This window comes from Bubalus kerabau, chromosome 12 (genome assembly GCF_029407905.1).
Source record: "Bubalus kerabau isolate K-KA32 ecotype Philippines breed swamp buffalo chromosome 12, PCC_UOA_SB_1v2, whole genome shotgun sequence".
Taxonomy (NCBI): domain Eukaryota; kingdom Metazoa; phylum Chordata; class Mammalia; order Artiodactyla; family Bovidae; genus Bubalus; species Bubalus kerabau.
In genome coordinates this window covers 87,285,805-87,304,030 of record NC_073635.1, presented here as the reverse complement: position 1 = coordinate 87,304,030, position 18,226 = coordinate 87,285,805, and the positions used below count along the sequence as shown (strand labels likewise).

The following is an 18,226-nucleotide window of genomic DNA, read 5'->3' as shown; positions in this document are numbered from 1 at the left end:
TCCTGGCTGTCTCCGCCTGGGCCCTCTGACTACAGGAGGGATGTGGACGTCATCCCTCACTGCGTGCCAAGACCAGGGGATGAGTTCTTTAATGCTCTCTCTCCCTCTCTGTCTTCACCCCCCTGACTCCTTCTCTCCTTTCCTTTCTTCCTCGGTTGCTCTTCTATCTCTGTCTCCGTCCGTCTGTCTCCCTCTCTCTGGTTAAGTAATGCTGCTGCTGCTGCTGCTAAGTCGCTTCAGTCCTGTCCAACTCTGTGCAACCCCATAGACAGCAGCCCACCAGGCTCCCCCATCCCTGGGATTCTCCAGGCAAGGACACTGGAGTTGCCATTTCCTTCTCCAATGCATGAGAGTGAGAAGTGAAAGTGAAGTCGCTCAGTTGTGTCCGACTTGTAGCAACCCCATGGATTGCGGCCCACCAGGCTCCTCTGTCCATGGGATTTTCCAGGCAAGAGTACTGGAGTGGGGTGCCATTGCCTTCTCCGGGTTAAGTCATGGTATACCTATAATTCCACCAGTGTTTTTCTTCCATTACCTGCTGAATGCTTCTGTGTGACTGTATAAGGGCTTTAAATCTGCAAGGTTGAAAACAAAGCCCTCAGCGGTGACTTCTTTCATTTCTCATTAGCCACGGTGTGGGGGATAAACAGCACGCCAAAAGCCTTGTGAATTCGCATGTAGTTTGAGAAAGTTTTTTTAAAAATTAATTTCTTTATTTTAATTGGAAGCTAATGACTTTACAATACTGTGGTGGTTTTTGCACGTTCTAGCAGCTGGGGTAGGAGTGTATCTGACGGCTGGCCGTGGACCCGCAGTCGGAAGCCCATGTGGCTGCGGGCTCCTCTCGCAGGAGCGAGCAGGGAGGGTTTTGTGCCTTCTCTCTGCTACCACCAGGCAGTGGGATGAGTGTACGGAGAAGGAGAAATGTGGATGGAGACCGTCCCCAACGTCCATCCCTCCAGGGAGAGAGGCGTCTGGACTCTGTCCCAGGAGTGGCTGGTGGATGCCGTGGGCAGAGCCCAGGGTAGGAAAGCCCTGCACAGGGACGGACAGGCCAGCCTGCAGTCTCCTGCAGCGTGGGGCCAGCTAGGCCCCGGGCTGGGGCTCCTCTGTGCTGTGGAGAGAGAGAAAGGCAGATTCACCCGAACACTGCAGAGAGCCGAGTTCTGTTTGTCTCTTCAAGAACACACAGAACTCAAATTATGAAACCGTCTCTATTTGAAATGCAGTCTAGCATCGAAAAGCCAGAAGTCCGTAGGATGGACTCAGCCTGCCGGGGCCGCTTGGTCTCTAAAAGGGCCTCCGGGCTTCCGGGCTGCGATGAGGAGGACTGTGTCCCTTCAGTCCTAGGTGCTGGCGGAAGCTGAAGGTTCCAGCTCATGGGTGGAGCCGGCCGGCAGGCAGGGGCAGCGGCGTCAGCAACGCCACCGTCATCACGGTGCCTGGGGCGCAGCAGCCCCCGGGGAGTTGCATGGCTCTCACGTGTGTTAGCTTTATCTCCTACGGTTTGCTGTTTGATAGCCAGAGCACTCGCAACCCAGTCCTGGATATCTGCTCCAGAAGTGAATGTTAGGATTGTTCTAGTAGAGACTCTTCTATGTGTGTTGAGATCCTATGGCAAATCAGTTGTAAACGAATGCGGTCTCACAGTAAACAGCGCAGTTCTCAGATTCCAAGGAAACAGTCGCCTCGTGCACATGACGAGATGCCCGCAAGGATGGAAGTCATGTGGATACAGCAGACTTAGAAAAGAACGCCTCCCGTAACCTCCGTGTCCAGTTCAGATCTGACTGTCCACAAAGAGAACTGTGTTGGATCAGGCTCCCAGAATGGGGGTGGGGGTGGGGGAACAACCCAGCAGATCTGCAGCCTTTGGTGTAAACAGATGTGTTTCAACCTGTGTTTACCCAGAAGGTGGGAGGAATCACTCCCCTCAGCACAGCATGGTTTTGCTCTAAAGTGATCAGTCATTAAAAGGACATGGATTAGAGCTGCAGTGCAGGCAGGTGGGTAATGGCTGGGAAAATAACAAACTCTCCCTGCTTCCCCAGCTGAGCTCCTGCCATCATCTGATTTGGCTAATTTGCTGCTGCAGTCTTTAAGGTGGTCAAATGCAGAGCTTAAAAATCCACTCCAGCAGGCATTACTAGACTCCTGACATGCCCAGGAGCCATGGCTGTTACGAAAGTGAACAGAGGAAAAGATCAGGATATGGTAAATAGAAATCTAGAAATTTCTTTAAAAAGTGATAGTCAAGAAACAAGAAAAAAGTCAAATAAATAACCTAACTCTACACCTAAAGCAACTAGAAAAGGAAGAAATGAAGAACCCCAGGGTTAGTAGAAGGAAAGAAATCTTAAAAATTAGAGCAGAAATAAATGCAAAAGAAACAAAAGAGACCATAGCAAAAATCAACAAAACCAAAAGCTGGTTCTTTGAAAGGATAAATAAAATTGACAAACCATTAGCCAGACTCATCAAGAAACAAAGGGAGAAAAATCAAATCAATAAAATTAGAAATGAAAATGGAGAGATCACAACAGACAACACAGAAATACAAAGGATCATAAGAGACTACTATCAACAATTATATGCCAATAAAATGGACAACGAGGAAGAAATGGACAAATTCTTAGAAAAGTACAACTTTCCAAAACTCGATCAGGAAGAAATAGAAAATCTTAACAGACCCATCACAAGCACGGAAATTGAAACTGTAATCAAAAATCTTCCAGCAAACAAAAGCCCAGGTCCAGACAGCTTCACACCTGAATTCTACCAAAAATTTAGAGAAGAGCTAACACCTATCCTGCTCAAACTCTTCCAGAAAATTGCAGAGGATGGTAAACTTCCAAACTCATTCTATGAGGCCACCGTCACCCTAATACCAAAACCTGACAAAGATCCCACAAAAAAAGAAAACTACAGGCCAATATCACTGATGAACATAGATGCAAAAATCCTTAACAAAATTCTAGCAATCAGAATCCAACAACACATTAAAAAGATCATACACCATGACCAAGTGGGCTTTATCCCAGGGATGCAAGGATTCTTCAATATCCGCAAATCAATCAATGTAATACACCACATTAACAAATTGAAAAATAAAAACCATATGATTATCTCAATAGATGCAGAGAAAGCCTTTGACAAAATTCAACATCCATTTATGATCAAAACTCTCCAAAAAGCAGGAATAGAAGGAACATACCTCAACATAATCAAAGCTATATATGACAAACCCACAGCAAACATTATCCTCAATGGTGAAAAATTGAAAGCATTTCCTCTAAAGTCAGGAACAAGACAAGGGTGCCCACTTTCACCATTACTATTCAACATAGTTTTGGAAGTTTTGGCCACAGCAATCAGAGCAGAAAAAGAAATAAAAGGAATCCAAATTGGAAAAGAAGAAGTAAAGCTCTCACTGTTTGCAGATGACATGATCCTCTACATAGAAAACCCTAAAGACTCCACCAGAAAATTACTAGAACTAATCAATGACTATAGTAAAGTTGCAGGATACAAAATCAACACACAGAAATCCCTTGCATTCCTATACACTAATAATGAGAAAACAGAAAGAGAAATTAAGGAAACAATTCCATTCACCATTGCAACAGAAAGAATAAAATACTTAGGAATATATCTACCTAAAGAATCTAAAGACCTATATATAGAAAACTATAAAACACTGGTGAAAGAAATCAAAGAGGACACTAACAGATGGAGAAATATACCATGTTCATGGATTGGAAGAATCAATATAGTGAAAATGAGTATACTACCCAAAGCAATCTATAGATTCAATGCAATCCCTATCAAGCTACCAACAGCATTCTTCACAGAGCTAGAACAAATAATTTCACAATTTGTATGGAAAAACAAAAAACCTCGAATAGCCAAAGCGATCTTGAGAAAGAAGAATGGAACTGGAGGAATCAACCTACCTGACTTCAGGCTCTACTACAAAGCCACAGTTATCAAGACAGTATGGTACTGGCACAAAGACAGAAATATAGATCAATGGAACAAAATAGAAAGCCCAGAGATAAATCCACGCACATATGGACACCTTATCTTCGACAAAGGAGGCAAGAATATACAATGGATTAAAGACAATCTCTTTAACAAGTGGTGCTGGGAACTCTGGTCAACCACTTGTAAAAGAATGAAACTAGAACACTTTCTAACACCATACACAAAAATAAACTCAAAATGGATTAAAGATCTAAATGTAAGACCAGAAACTATAAAACTCCTAGAGGAGAACATAGGCAAAACACTCTCTGACATACATCACAGCAGGATCCTCTATGACCCACCTCCCAGAATATTGGAAATAAAAGCAAAAATAAACAAATGGGACCTAATTAACCTTAAAAGCTTCTGCACATCAAAGGAAACTATTAGCAAGGTGAAAAGACAGCCTTCAGAATGGGAGAAGATAATAGCAAATGAAGCAACTGACAAACAACTAATCTCGAGAATATACAAGCAACTCCTGCAACTCAACTCCAGAAAAATAAATGACCCAATCAAAAAATGGGCCAAAGAACTAAATAGACATTTCTCCAAAGAAGACATCCAGATGGCTAACAAACACATGAAAAGATGCTCAACATCACTCATTATCAGAGAAATGCAAATCAAAACCACTATGAGGTACCATTTCACACCAGTCAGAATGGCTGCGATCCAAAAGTCTACAAGTAATAAATGCTGGAGAGGGTGTGGAGAAAAGGGAACCCTCTTACACTGTTGGTGGGAATGCAAACTAGTACAGCCACTATGGAGAACAGTGTGGAGATTCCTTAAAAAACTGGAAATAGACATGCCTTATGATCCAGCAATCCCACTGCTGGGCATACACACTGAGAAAACCAGAAGGGAAAGAGACACGAGTACCCCAATGTTCATCGCAGCACTGTTTATAATAGCCAGGACATGGAAGCAACCTAGATGTCCATCAGCAGATGAATGGATAAGAAAGCTGTGGTACATATACACAATGGAGTATTATTCAGCCATTAAAAAGAATACATTTGAATCAGTTCTAATGAGGTGGATGAAACTGGAGCCTATTATACAGAGTGAAGTAAGCCAGAAAGAAAAACACCAATACAGTATACTAACGCATATATATGGAATTTAGAAAGATGGTAACAATAACCCTGTGTACGAGACAGCAAAAGAGACACTGATGTATAGAACAGTCTTATGGACTCTGTGGGAGAGGGAGAGGGTGGGAAGATTTGGGAGAATGGCATTGAAACATGTAAAATATCATGTATGAAATGAGATGCCAGTCCAGGTTCGATGCACGATACTGGATGCTTGGGGCTGGTGCACTGGGACGACCCAGAGGGATGGAATGGGGAGGGAGGAGGGAGGAGGGTTCAGGATGGGGAACACATGTATACCTGTGGCGGATTCATTTTGATATTTGGCAAATCTAATACAGTTATGTAAAGTTTAAAAATAAAATAAAATTAAAAAAAAAAAAAAAAAGTGATAGTCAACTATCAAGTCAAGTGATAAGCATGACCCTATCACCATAAAAGAAGAAAGAATGGTAAATGTTTACATTTATGGGAAATGAGAAAAAAGGAGACTGCAGACATAGAGTCTAGGGGCAGAGATGGGAGCACTGGGCAAATGGAACAAGGCCATGCTGAAGCAACGGAGAGAATATTCACAGAGATGAAAGTGCTCAGTGAGTCAAACATTAGAAATGTCTAGGAACCTTGTTAACCTGCAAAGTAAGAAGTTATTGGTAATGTCTGTAGATAGTTGTCCAGATTTCAAGTAGTAAAGAGAGTAGGTGTGAGGAGGTAGACATAGATGGCTCTTTCAAAATCATTTTGATTAAAAGAAAAAGAAAATTGGCAGCCTGAAAAGTGGTATCAGCAGTGACAGTTACTGAGGACCTGCCCGGGGCTGGGAGGTGTGTGTCATCCCCCTCACTTACTTTGGGTGCCAACAGTCATGATTGGAGGTTTGGAAGCAAGAGAAGGTGAGGCATGAGGGCATCACTTCACCCCCCTCCCCATGCGTTCAGCAACTTGAAAGATGATGAAGGCAGAAGATTCCTTTTTTTCTCATTGAGACTCAGTCCTTTTTCGTCTGGGTGTAGCCCCTTCTCCCACCCTCGTCAGCTCTTGGTTATAACTGCTGTGCCCTGGGCCCTGGCCCCAGCTTCCAGTGTCTGTCAGTTGCCTCCAGGAACACCTTCCTCCTTCCTGGGTTCTCCCCTCCTTCCTTTTGGGCGGTTTTCTAGTTCTCCAGCCCTCATGTGCCGCAGGATCACCTGGGGAGTTTGTGAGACTGGTGTGGGCTAGCCTCCAACTCCAGCATTTCTGACTCAGTAGGCATTTATGGTGAGACCTGAGGTTTGCCTTTCTAGTAAATTTGAAGATGATGCTTATACTGCTGGTCAGGGCACTGCACTTGGGGAATTTTGTAGCTGAAGCATATATTGGATGGACTCTGGAGAGCATGGCAGACTGCTTCACACAGCTCTGTGGTTGTCGGCTGGAAGAGGAATTTTGTTGATCTTTGTTTCCAGTAGATACAACCAGAATTAATGAGCAGAGGGTACACAGACATCTTATTGGCTCACAAAGAAGAATTGAGCTCACAGAGGGGACCAGGGATGACATGTGAGCTTGGCAGACACTGCAGAGGATTGGGGAGCAGTTTCCAGCAGGATATGCAGTTGGAGTTGCTGCTGCTGCTAAGTCACTTCAGTCGTGTCTGACTCTGTGCAACCCCATAGATGGCAGCCCACCAGGCTCCCCTGTCTCTGGGATTCTCCAGGCAAGAGCACTGGAGTGGGTTGCCATTTCCTTCTCCAATGCGTGAAAGTGAAAAGTGAAAGTGAAGTCGCTCAGTTGTGTCCGAACCTTAGCGATCCCATGGACTGCAGCCTTCCAGGCTCCTCCGTCCATGGGATTTTCCAGGCAAGAGTACTGGAGTGGGGTGCCATTGCCATTGGAGTAGATGGTCTTGAATCTTCCACCCAATTCTGAGATTTCAGTGATTTTGATTCTTCCAAGTTCAACATTTTTATTCAGCATGGCCTTGTCCCTCTTGGTTTCCCTGGTGGATCAGATAATAAAGAATCTGCCTGTAATGCAGGAGACCCAGGTTCAATTCCTGGTTCGGGAAGATCCCTTGGAGAAGGGAATGGCAATTCACTCCAGTATTCTTGCCTGGAAAATCCCATGGACAGAGGAACCTGGTGGGCTACAGTGTATGAGATCGCAAAGAGTCAGACACAGCTGAGCGATTAATGCTTTCACTTTGGCTCTCTTACTTTTCTAGAACCAGTCTCTCCCCCCAGCATTAAAACAACCATAAAGCTGTAAAATGTGTTTTTCTTTACTGCTCCTCCACCGCCACCGTCACTTCTGGAGTTAGCAGCTGAACTCCTTTCCTACCAGACTCAGCGTTCACCATGCTCTCTGCTGAGATGTGCAACCCACATAAGGTCCAATCAGCCATTAAAGAGATTTCATCTGAAAACAAATTGGTGTTTAAAGACCATCACAAGTCCTGTCTTCAGCCAGGCAAGCCACTGCGTATCCCACTTTTGAAAAGGAGGGATTTTTGTGTCTTTGTTTTTTATTTTTTGGCCACATCACTCGGCGTATAGGATCTTAGTCCTCCAACCAGGGATTGAACCTCCGTCCCCTGCATTGGAAGCACAGAATCCTAAACACTGGACTTCCAGGGAATTCCCAAGAAGGAGATATTTTTAAAATGTGTAACCTGCCTGCCCAGGAAGTGAAAGTGAGTTGACCAAACACCTGATCTGTAACTCAAGTGCAGAGTTTCTCCCCCATATCAAGCCGTGGCCCTTTGTTATATTGAGGAGATTAGGAGGGAAAGGAGGAAAGTACACGCAGTGAAAAGGAATATGCTATGATGCTATCTTCTGGGGTTAATTTTACACCTGGCTGAAATCAGGGAGCAGTGTTCCAGAGTGATTGAAAGTTCTCTTTTCCAAATGCAAAGACTCCAGTGAATTTTGAACCTTTCAGCACTGTTTTATCCTTGGTAATAACTCCAGCTAAGAAGTGCAAATGAGTCTGATACCTTTGAGAACATCTGAATGGTCTTGATGGAAGCATTGATAGGGGAAAGTGGGAAATTAATGTTGCCTTGAAGGGTGACATAAATGGGTTTCAATTACTGCCTGCAATGGACAGCCTAATTTATACTGTTAACATCAGTCTTCCCAAAGTTAACTGTGTTCCAGTCATTGAACTTAGCAAACTTTGATAAAGCAGCATCAGAAGAAACAGCTAGTGTGCCATATCCCTTACACTGATCGATTTACTTTCTTTTCTTTGGAGCAATACTTGTAATTGCAGGGAAAAAAAAAAATTCTGTCCCCTTGCAGGAAAGCACTGTATGGCAATCTTTTGAGCTATTGTTTTCATTTAAAAACTTCAGAGGAAGCTTTTAATCCAGTCAGTGTGGCCAACCACAGTGGGGAGGCAAAGTCTCTAGAGGTCTCTGAGGCAGGAACGTGTGCTGTAGACAGTGCTTTGCACGCTGTCTGTCCTGATGGCTGCGCTCTTCCTAGTACATCATAACCTCCGGGGGTGTACAAAGCTCTCATGTGCCACACACAACTTATCACTGAGTTCTGAAACACTCCAACTAGGAGATACTCTTGTTCAACTGTCGTCTCCCTTGATTAGACACAGGAATGCCGTGAATTATTGCATCATTATAAAAAGTTCCAAAACACTTACTTTCTGTGGACCTTAACTAATTGTCTGTGGCCACAACTGGAGGTGTGCGTGTGTGTGTGTGTTAGTCGCTCAGTCGTGTCTGAGTCTTTGCGACCCCATGGACTGTAGCCCGCCAGGCTCCTCTGTCCATGGGATTCTTCAGGCAAGAATACTGAAGTGGGTAGCCCTTCCCTACTCCAGGGGATCTTCCCCACCCAAGGATTAAACCCAGGTCTCCTGCATTGGCAGGCAGATTCTTTGACGCTGAGCCACCGGGGAAGCCCATGGTGAAGGACCTGTGGAAGAAGCTCCTCCATATCGAAGACCTTGGTTAGTTTTTGAGACATCTTTTAAAAATGAAAGTCTTTCCGGCACAAGTGCCCAAAGCAGCGGATGTTGCAATGGACACCATCCCATCCCTGGAATCTTGGAATTTGAAGTAGGAAATAATATTGATACAGACACTTCTATGTCAAAATCATAGGGGGTACACTGGGGTTATCAAAGCAGAGCAGGGTACACAAGAGAGGTCAGCGTTCTATGCAGGTTAAGGAACTGCCCAAACTTGTGAATGAGTGGTTTAGAGCAGTTTCAGGGGATCTGCTCTTGTGGTGGAAGACTCTAGGAAAATGAGCCAGCGGACAGCCCTGGAGGACAACTGAAGGACAGCTGTTGCCTGTAAGCTTTACACAGACTTACTCATCATCATGTCTTATGATCACCTTAAATGGAATGTTCGCCATGAAGTAGATTCTTTATGTTAAAATTTTAATCACAGAATGAAAAGCTGCATATTAAAAGCTTCAGTGATTATTTCTCACATAAAGTCAACTTAAATCCATAGACTTGAAGTCATTTGTCACAGGCCCCACTGGTCGTAAAAGCTGAGACAGGGTCCCTTGTCTAGGGCTTCTAACCCACATATGAGATCTTTTCCTATATCCTTTTCTGCCTCTCTCTCCCTCTTCATTTTGATTGTTTTCACATAGTTATTTCACAGTGCTTTTCTCCTTTAGTCTCTATAGCCTACTACCCATTAGGTAATTTTTAAAAAATTCAAGTATCTTGTTTCTACGCTTGTAGGATGGTTTAGGGTCATGCTCCCATTTGACCCTTTCATTAAAAACATAGATACAGAAAAATTACTGATAAATATATAACATACATATTGTATATGCTGGTTAATTTAAACTCTATTTTATCATGCTCTTACCTCCATAGTCTGACACTGTTTGACTGTTTCCCCATCTATTTCCCATGAAGTGATGGGACCAGATGCCATGATCTTCGTTTTCTGAATGTTGAGCTTTAAGCCAACTTTTTCACTCTCCAGTTTCACCTTCATCAAGAGGCTTTTGAGTTCCTCTTCACTTTCTGCCATAAGGGTGGTGTCATCTGCATATCTGAGGTTATTGATATTTCTCCTGGCAATCTTGATTCCAGCTTGTGTTTCTTCCAGTCCAGCGTTTCTCATGATGTACTCTGCATATAAGTTAAATAAACAGGGTGACAATATACAGCCTTGATGTATTCCTTTTCCTATTTGGAACCAGTCTGTTGTTCCATGGCCAGTTCTAACTGTTGCTTCCTGATCTGCATACAAATTTCTCAAGAGGCAGATCAGGTGGTCTGGTATTTCCATCTCTTTCAGAATTTTCCACAGTTGATTGTGATCCACACAGTCAAAGGCTTTGGCATAGTCAATAAAGCAGAAATAGATGTTTTTCTGGAACTCTCTTGCTTTTTCCATGATCCAGCAGATGTTGGCAATTTGATCTCTGGTTCCTCTGCCTTTTCTAAAACCGGCTTGAACATCAGGAAGTTCACGGTTCACATATTGCTGAAGCCTGGCTTGGAGAATTTTGAGCATTACTTTACTAGCGTGTGAGACGAGTGCAATTGTGTGGTAGTTTGAGCATTCTTTGGCATTGCCTTTCTTTGGGATTGGAATGAAAACTTACCTTTTCCAGTCCTGTGGCCACTGCTGAATTTTCCAAATTTGTTAGCATATTGAGTGCAGCACTTTCACAGCATCATCTCTCAGGATTTGGAATAGCTCAAGTGGAATTCTATCACCTCCACTAGCTTTGTTCCTAGTGATGCTTTCTAAGGCCCACTTGACTTCACATTCCAGGATGTCTGGCTCTAGGTCAGTGATCACACCATCGTGATTATCTGGGTCGTGAAGATCTTTTTTGTACAGTTCTTCTGGGTATTCTGGCCATCTCTTCTTAATATCTTCTGCTTCTGTGAGGTCCATACCATTTCTGTCCTTTATCGAGCCCATGTTTGCATGAAATGTTCCTTTGGTATCTCTGATTTTCTTGAAGAGATCTCTAGTCTTTCCCATTCTGTTGTTTTCCTCTATTTCTTTGCATTGATTGCTGAGGAAGGCTTTCTTATCTCTTCTTGCTATTCTTTGGAACACTGCATTCAGATGTTTATATCTTTCCTATTCTCCTTTGCTTTTCGCTTCTCTTCTTTTCACAGCTATTTGTAAGGCCTCCCCAGACAGCCATTTTGCTTTTTTGCATTTCTTTTCCATGGGGATGGTCTTGATCTCTGTCTCCTGTACAATGTTATGAACCTCATTCCATAGCTCATCAGGCACTCTGTCTATCAGATCTAGGCCCTTAAGTCTATTTCTCACTTCCACTGTATAATCATAAGGGATTTGATTTAGGTCATACCTGAATGGTCTAGTGGTTTTCCCTACTTTCTTCAATTTAAGTCTGAATTTGGCAATAAGGAGTTCATGGTCTGAGCCAAAGTCAGCTCCTGGTCTTGTGTTTGCTGACTGTATAGAGCTTCTCCATCTTTGGCTGCAAAGAATATAATCAATCTGATTTCAGTGTTGACCATCTGGTGACGTCCATGTATAGAGTCTTCTCTTGTGTTGTTGGAAGAGGGTGTTTGTTATGACCAGTGCATTTTCTTGGCAAAACTCTATTAGCCTTTGCCCTGCTTCATTCCGTATTCCAAGGCCAAATTTGCCTGTTACTTCAGGTGTTTCTTGACTTCCTACTTTTGCATCCCAGTCCTCTATAATGAAAAGGACATCTTTTTTGGGTGTTAGTTCTAAAAGGTCTTGTAGGTCTTCATAGAACCATTCAACTTCAGCTTCTTCAGTGTTACTGGTTGGGGCATAGACTTGGATTACTGTGATAGTGAATGGTTTGCCTTGGAAACGAACAGAGATCATTCTGTCATTTTTGAGATTGCATCCAAGTACTGCATTAGAAATAGATGGGGAAACAGTGGAAACAGTGTCAGTCTTTATTTTTCTGGGCTCCAAAATCACTGCAGACGGTGACTGCAGCCATGAAATTAAAAGACGCTTACTCCTTGGAAGGATAGTTATGACCAACCTAGATAGCATATTCAAAAGCAGAGACATTAGTTTGCCAACAAAGGTTCGTCTAGTCAAGGCTATGGTTTTTCCTGTGGTCATATATGGATGTGAGAGTTGGACTGTGAAGAAGGCTGAGCGCCAAAGAATTGATGCTTTTGAACTGTGGTGTTGGAGAAGACTCTTGAGAGTCCCTTGGACTGCAAGGAGATCCAACCAGTGCATTCTGAAGGAGATCAGCCCTGGGATTTCTTTGGAAGGAATGATGCTAAAGCTGAGACTCCAGTACTTTGGCCACCTCATGCGAAGAGTTGACTCATTGGAAAAGACTCTGATGCTGGGAGGGATTGGGGGCAAGAGGAGAAGGTGACGACAGAGGATGAGATGGCTGGATGGCATCACTGACTCGATGGATGTGAGTCTGAGTGAACTCCGGGAGTTGGTGATGGACAGGGAGGCCTGGTGTGCTGCGATTCATGGGGTCGCAAAGAGTCGGACATGACTGAGTGACTGATCTGATCTGGTCTGATCTACCTCCATAGTCTATTGTCTACTAAGTAATCAGGGACTGAGATGAGAAATTGGGGTAAGATTCTGACAGCAGAAGTTTTATGAACACTGGCTGATGCGGTCCATTCGTCAGTCGAGTGTGTGACCTCAGGTGACGTGTTTGATTTCTTTACCCCTGAGTTGCCGGGTCTAGAGAATGTGGGTAATAACTGTCTACCATACAGTCCCACTGTGAGGTTCATCCAGGGCCATTTATTCAGGCACTGCCACGGTGCCCAGCAGTAAGCAAACCATAAGCATCACTCTTATCATACCTGTTTACATCATTGTATTCAATAGAAAAATATTAGCGTCCTTAAAAGACAATAGGGAAGGAAAAAAAAGTCACGGAGTGAATTAAGGAAGGAACAAGGTCCAATTATGTTGTTGAGCTCTGAGAGAGTGAAAGCCATTTGTTTGTGTTCGTCTCCCTCCAAGGGTAATCCATATTCTGTAACGTTCTGCTTTCTGAAGGAACAAGGAAATTATTAATAGAAGAACGTAATTAAATTAAAAAAGACATCGGAGACTGCCATTTCTGGGCAGCGTCGGGTGCTGCCCCGCACGGCGGCCCCCTCTGTGCTGTGGTCCGCCCGGCACACGGATGGGGGTCGGGGAGGCCCTCCTGCAGGGACCCTGCGGCCCGGCTCCGCGCGGAAGCAAGCGCATGGGCCTCCGCCTCGGTCCCGGTGATCGTCCGGACGCGGCCCGTCGCCAGTGGAGACGAGACCCGGGGGGACCTCAGGCCTCCCTGTCTGTTCGGTTTGCGGCTTAGCTTTGATCACAGACGAGAGACCGTCTTTTGAATGGAAGGAATCAAACCACTGCAGCAGTTATGAGGCAATGATTTGAGAAAGCTTTGGTAGACTTTTTTTTTTTTTTTGCTGAAAGGAAGCTCTGTACCTTTTCATACAAGCCTTTCGCACTGGGTGACATTTTCAGTGCTTTCATTTTTTTTTTTTTATCCTCCTAGCGCATGCCACAGTAAAATTACAAGTATAGCAGTCCACCATCTGGCAAGACTCCTTCTCCCCGCAATAAAGCCGGGGATGCGGAAGAGGCTTTTTGTATTTCACGTCCCTGCGTCCCTACCTCTGTTCCGCGTTGTGTTGTTTCTCCTACTGGTTAATCAAATCTTGAAAAATAACCTTCAGAATTAATTTCTAAGGCTCTCAAGGCCTTAATACTTCATCCTGGAGCTCAGCGTAATTCAGGAGCTGAGGACTTCTGTGTGTTTATGGCTCACATCTGACATATTTTTTAGACTGTGTATGCCCCAGCCTCTGTTTTATTGCTGTTATTACCATCTGTTTGTTTTTTAGGGTTCATTCCTTCTGGTTTTTTCCTCCTTTTTGGGGACTGTCACTCTTTATTAATATCTCTATCAGGAGAGAGCAGAAAGAGGGAGAATGCAGGCTTCAGAACTTCTCCAAATTCAAATGTAAATGGCTGAGTTTAATGTGGTCACCATTCCTTTTGGACATTTTGTTTTGTTTTGTTTTTAGATCCTTATTACCTAATCAAGGTACAAGTTATAGAATGTGAGTTTAATATAGGATTAAAATATAACTTTATTAAGGTGTGTACAGATTAAGGTAGTTTAATTGAGGTAAAATTCAAAGAGTTTTTAATATTTTGGTATGGAAGGATTGAAAAAATTAGGGTCCTGTTTGTTTATTCTGGCTGGGGACTTTTTGTATCAGTCCATGTAAAAGGCCTGTTTCTCTTGCTTTGAAATCCAACTAAAGGTGTCTTATACAAGGCACTGTTTTCAATAAAAGTATTCTTGGTACCAAACATGTTTCTTATTAACTAATTGGGTGTAAACAAAGATTGATAGTTATAGCAAAAGCATGCTTTTTTTTTTTTTTTTAAAGCCTGTCTCCCCACCTGTTTCCATATTAAGTAGTATTTAGGAGTATTCTTGAGAATATTGTTTGAAACTTCTGTTGAACATCTGGGTTTTGTCATAGATCCATAAGATATTTTTTCTTCTTTTTACAAAATCCTCCATACAAACCCTCCTAGAGCATAGATTCCCCCAAGATGATGAGAAAGGCATTTGATACACTCATGGACATTTCTCTGGACTTTTCCCTTCATGAATGCATGTATCTCACACTAGGTTGAAAGGAGCCCTGTAAAAGGAGGGTACGCGTTTGGTGCAGCATTGCACCGGCGTGCTGCCTTCAGCTCTAGAAGCACTTCCGCCTGTCTGCTGCCAGCAGGGCACTCTCTTATCCCGTAAGAATATCACAGTGATGAACAGGATACGGCCTGTTCTCTCAAGTTGCTTATAGTGTAGTAGAAAAATAAGGTAAACACACTACCATAAGGGCTTCCCAAGTGGCTCAGTCGTGAAGAATCCACCTGCCATTGCAGGAGAAGAGGGTTCGATTCCTAGGTCAGGAAGATCTGCTGGAGAAGGGAATGGCAGCCCACTCCAGTATTCTTGTCTAGGAAATCCCACGGAGGAGCCTGGTGGGCTACAGTCCACGGGGCCACAAAGAGTCAGACACTATGAAACAACAACATAACTATTATGACATCTGTTTGTGAGTGGTAAGTTACTGAGCATTTCAGAAGGAGGAATCACATTATTTGAAAAGATAAAGTGTAGAAAAGTCATTGTCATTTGAAGTGGCCTTTCATCAAATAATTTCCTAATACCTGGATTCAATCATTCCCAAGCAAATAAAACCCACAGAGACATAACAACTGGGAAAAGCATTTTTATATACTAGTATTCCACACAAGATAAATACTAAGTGTCCCTGCTGATTTTTATAGAATTGCATTGATGCTGTAAAGCTTAGCTTATATAAAAAACTCAAAAGTGGGCTGTCTACACAATATCTTAGGATAACTGATAGCCTCCCATCTCCTTCTCACTGGATGCCAGTGACTGCCAAATTTGACCAAACTGTTAAATCTCAGTGAGTGTGTCATCACATGAATAGGCATCAAATTAATAATGTGCTTTTATATCATATTTTTATAGATTATGTAAATATACATATAAATGTATAATATGTTCCTTCTATATTTTTACATATAAAACCAAAAAGAATTAATTAATGTGGATAAAACTCACAATCTGTTCATTTACTAACAGTAACTTTTCAATTATTTCATCTTGAAATGGAAATTTGTAAAATAACCATATTTTTCTATCTTAAACAACACATATTAAAAGAGCAGAAAATAATACAATGAGAAATATTTTGTGACCTTCCCTAAAATTACCTTCTTAGTCCACTGAACCTTAATTGTATCTAAGAGAGCAGTTGATAGTCATGTTTTCTTTTTAAAATTTAAATTTAATAAAGTAGCATTAAATAAAATTAAAAAAAAATCATCTTCTCAGTGGCACTAATCAGTTTAAGCACTCAAAAGCCACACACGGGTCATGGCTTCTGGGTTTGATGCTGATGATAGAGTATTTCCATCATTATAGAAAATTCTATTGGACAGCAGTGTACTTAAGTTCCTTTGAGGGCAGTCATAATTTGTATTGCTTAGGGGACTAAATAAATATTTTTTGAAGAGTTAATTGAAAGAGAGACCTGGGAATTCCCTGGCAGTCCAGTGGTTAGAATGCTATACCTCATTGCAGTTGGATCCCTGGCCGGGGAACTGAGATTCTGCAAATTGTGTCGCCTGGCCAAGAAAGGAAAAAAGAAAGAAAAAGAAAGAGAGCCCTACTCTAGAATTTTTGGTCTCTTAGAGCTTTAGGGAGGGAGGGGGCTTTGAAAACCCCTATCTTCAGTTGAATGTAAGTGCTAAGCTGTGATGACTATATTGATGATAGTGGTGGTGGTGATATTTATGAAAAGATGATGATGGAGTTGAGGGTGATGAATACAAGAAATAAGAATGTTTACCAAGACTGAGCTGATCCGAGGGTTTGTTATCTAATGAGCAGTTGTCTGCTTTTCCAACAAGGGATGGATTTCTAGAAGTTTGGTTATGTCTGTGATGTGGTTATGCATGTGAAAGTCAATCAGTCGTGTCTGACTCTTTGTGTAGCCTGCCAGGCTCCTCTGTCCATGGAATTCTCCAAGCAAGAATACTGCAGTGGGAAGCCATTCCCTTCTCTAGGGGATCTTCCTGAGCCGGGGATCAAACCTGGGTCTCCCACATTGCAGGATTCTTTACCAGCTGAGACACCAGGGAGTTACGTGATACGGTTACAGGTGCTTTTACTCACATGGAATCCTTTTCAGTTACATCTGAAGTCTGGTGAAAACTTCCATTAGAAATGTTCTATGTTTGGGACTAAGTCCTTATGCAATAGACCTTGAATGATTTACCGCCAGTATCTGGTAGGGATTGTAATATGCCATAAGGGTTTTAAATGGTGCAGGAAAAGTTACTGAAGGACTAGTCTGGGTTTCTTAAATAGTGAAATCGCTCAGAAGAGTTTTTGAAAGCCACATCCAAGTTAAGACTTGATCCCTCTCTAGCTTCCAACTAATGGAAACCAGTTTTATAAGAGAATGAAGAGATTTTTCAAAAGGATTTTCTTCCAGGAGACATTTCCTTAGAGGCTGCAGTGGTACATTTGCCATGGAGACTGTCTCCTCGTCTCCTCCCCAGTATAAGTGATCTTGTGAAGCACTTTTGTGATCAGACTGTCTGTTAACAGGCAGTCAAGCTGAAGGCTTTGATCCAGAGAGAATGTGGTGAATATTTGCCCCATCTCCCTACAAAGCACATCTTGCCTGGTAACCAGAGAGGCACTTGGCATGTAGTTCTCTTGGGGCTTCCCTGGTGGCTCAGATGGTAAAAAACCTGCCTGCAATGGCATGTACTTCTCTTATAATAAAGGGTGTTTTTCATTCATATTATTTAATGTTAGTCTGCCCTCGAGATGTTACCATATTATTGAAGACAAAGACTCTCACTTGGTTGTTTTTTCTTCCCTTCACCAGCCTATATGCTGTCTGCTTTAGCTGTGTTCTTGCCCATGTTAGGGACTGGACCATTTCAGGAGGTCTGATAGAAGTAACTGAGGGAATGTTCATAAAACAAACCTTTGGCAAAAAACAAAGACCATGACTTTAAGGGGCAGTTGTGGTCTCCCATAAGAATCACTCTGCCGGGGACCAGCCCCGGCTGAGCCAGGGTATTCGAAGGAGAGACGGCTAGGCGAGGGTCAGGGAATAACTGCTTAATTACACTTTAATTAAGGATACAAAGAGTAATAGAATAAGGATAGCTCAGTGAGGAAATTCAGTGGAGAAAAGCGGCTGAAATAAGGATAGCTCAGTAGGAAAATTCAGTGGAGAAAAGAAGCTGAGTGGCTTGGTTTACGCGGAAAATCAATATAACCCGTGACACCAGGTTAGCTCTGACCACGGAGGCCGCAGGCGCCCTCTCGAATAGCGGAAGGTGCCCCGCCTTAGACACCTTCTCGAGTGGGTCTTAGAAGCCCAGGCAAATAAATGGTCGCAGAGGACATCCGCGTTCCAGATGGACGCTCAGCTGGAATTTGGGAGAGAGAGTGACATGGAGAGACCAAGTTTCAGTGAACAAGGCCCGCACTTTATTTTCCAAAGTAGTTTTTATACCTTAAGGT

General features: G+C 42.9%; 1 protein-coding gene across 2 annotated transcripts in view; it reads left to right on the top strand.

Moving 5' to 3' along the window:
* The window catches only part of NALF1 (NALCN channel auxiliary factor 1), a 614,124-nt gene that overhangs the window by 138,000 nt on the left and 457,898 nt on the right, over positions 1–18,226 (top strand). The window lies entirely within an intron of this gene.